Consider the following 2,762-nt stretch of genomic DNA (forward strand, 5'->3'; position numbering starts at 1 on the left):
AGAGTCAGTGTAAATGTGTGTGTATGTTATGAGCGTGTTGGAGTGTCAGTATAAATGTGTGTGTATGTTATGAGCGTGTTGGAATGTCAGTATAAATGTGTGTGTATGTTATGAGCGTGTTGGAGTGTCAGTATAAATGTGTGTGTATGTTATGAGCGTGTTGGAGTGTCAGTATAAATGTGTGTGTATGTTATGAGCGTGTTGGAGTGTCAGTATAAATGTGTGTGTATGTTATGAGCGTGTTGGAGTGTCAGTATAAATGTGTGTGTATATTATGAGCGTGTTGGAGTGTCAGTATAAATGTGTGTGTATGTTATGAGCGTGTTGGAGTGTCAGTATAAATGTGTGTGTATGTTATGAGCGTGTTGGAGTGTCAGTATAAATGTGTGTGTATGTTATGAGCGTGTTGGAGTGTCAGTATAAATGTGTGTGTATGTTATGAGCGTGTTGGAGTGTCAGTATAAATGTGTGTGTATATTATGAGCGTGTTGGAGTGTCAGTGTAAATGTGTGTGTATATTATGAGTGTGTTGGAGTGTCAGTATAAATGTGTGTGTATGTTATGAGCGTGTTGGAGTGTCAGTATAAATGTGTGTGTATGTTATGAGCGTGTTGGAGTGTCAGTATAAATGTGTGTGTATGTTATGAGCGTGTTGGAGTGTCAGTATAAATGTGTGTGTATGTTATGAGTGTGTTGGAGTGTCAGTATAAATGTGTGTGTATGTTATGAGTGTGTTGGAGTGTCAGTGTGCATAGAGAGACTGGACTAGTTTTTGATTCGTTTTGACAAATGTGATGACTTGGGGACCAAGGCAGTACCTCAATACTTCTACATATCTGACGGATATTGGTTTATATAAAGTATAACGTTCAAATTGGTTTTCTATGATATTACTGGACCTTTATGCTGCATTATGTTTGTTACTGATACACACTTCTCACAGTAGAACACTGTATCAAAGTCTTTGGTTCATCTTACAGAACATGGATATCAAAAAGTCAAGCTGTCAGTGATGATGACTTGGCACTTTGTCTCCTCACATTGACTAGGCGAAGATGTACGACACCGAACCAGCTTGTGTGTGCAATAGGGCGTTTATATTTACATAGTCTATACTTTCCATCAATTAACTAATATTGCTTGTGGTCGACTGATGAAGGTTTGAGGAGGACAAAAAAAAGAAACAAGAGTACTGTGTCAGCAAGTCTGCCTCTGCAGACCTGACTGTAGGGGAGAAGGAGAAATTAGTATGCTGTTCACTAAACACTGGAGGAAAAGTAAGGGCATAAATATAGCAATTTCCATCCTGGAGTGGAGAGATGGAGGCTTGTGAGTAAGTACATTTTGACAGGCTATATAGGAACTACTGCCATAGGAGAATTCACCTATTAAGAATCAGTTTAGCTGTGCAGTATTGATGCAATGATGGCTGCATAATTTAGGTAATGAAACTAGAACAATCACTGCAAAATCCATTCTGGTGGCGGAAAGGTTCTCCAGTCGTGACATAAATCGTTCAAGGGCCACTGAACACTTTCCTTTCTCTTTGCTTCAGTATTTACACAACCTCCATTCATTCAAGACTTACAGTATATGGTTTAATCGGCAGTGTGAAACTATATAATGACCTAAAAGGCGTACTGTATATACCAATGAAATGCCGTTAGAGGCAGAGGCAATATCACAGCAGTCGAGGCAGTGTAGTCGAGGCAGTGTCAAATCAAGACTTTATTAGCTAACACACTAGTGTCCCACTCTGGTGCAGTGTAATACAGCGATATACTCTGACATGTGCAGTAGGTTAGGCTACAGACACCGCTGGACTAACCGATATAAACATACTATAGCTTTATTATCTGATACATAGATTTCCTCACTGATGTAAGAACCTCCGTTTTAATTTGAATGTAGTGCACACACACACACACACACACACACACACACACACACACACACACACACACACACACACACACACACACACACACACACACACACACACACACACACACACACACACACACACACACACACACACACACACACACACACACACTCAGTGCCTATAAGTGGGTCTGGCACTCTCCCACTTCATTCTGCTGCAGCACTCCCTGTTGAGCCCCACCTCCCACGAGGAACCAGCCCACCCACTGCCCATACACACACCAGACAGTTAGACAGCCAGTGAGAGAAGAGAACCTCGGTGGGTTTGAAGAGCTACAGACAGTCACCCACTTACAGATCCACGATGGTTTAGAAGGGCTTGGCTCACTCATTGACTAGCTATAGACTGACAGTGATAGAGTCTAGAGGAGGAAAGAGGCCAGAAGAGAAGAAGAGGAGCTTTTAAGTGGTTGTTTGTGAGTGTGTGTGTGTGTGTGTGTGTGTGTGTGTGTGTGTGTGTGTGTGTGTGTGTGTGTGTGTGTGTGTGTGTGTGTGTGTGTGTGTGTGTGTGTGTGTGTGTGTGTGTGTGTGTGTGTGTGTGTGCGTGTGCGTGCGTGTGCGTGCGTGTGCATCATGGCATCAGGAGGCCATGGGATGAGGGGTAGAGGGGAACCCCTCCACGCACCCCACCTCTCTGACATCTACGCCAACAGTGCTATCCAGCAACAGGACTATTCTGCAACCATCTGGCTCCGCAGCAAAGAGAAGCTGGAACATGTGAGTACCCTGAACGCACACTTAAACACACCTCATACACACTGGGGGAAGTTGTTGGGGAGATTCCAGAGGAATGTCGTACAGTAGTATTAGTAGGGGAT

Source organism: Salvelinus alpinus, chromosome 2, assembly GCF_045679555.1.
Source record: "Salvelinus alpinus chromosome 2, SLU_Salpinus.1, whole genome shotgun sequence".
In the NCBI taxonomy this organism is placed as follows: Eukaryota; Metazoa; Chordata; class Actinopteri; order Salmoniformes; family Salmonidae; genus Salvelinus; species Salvelinus alpinus.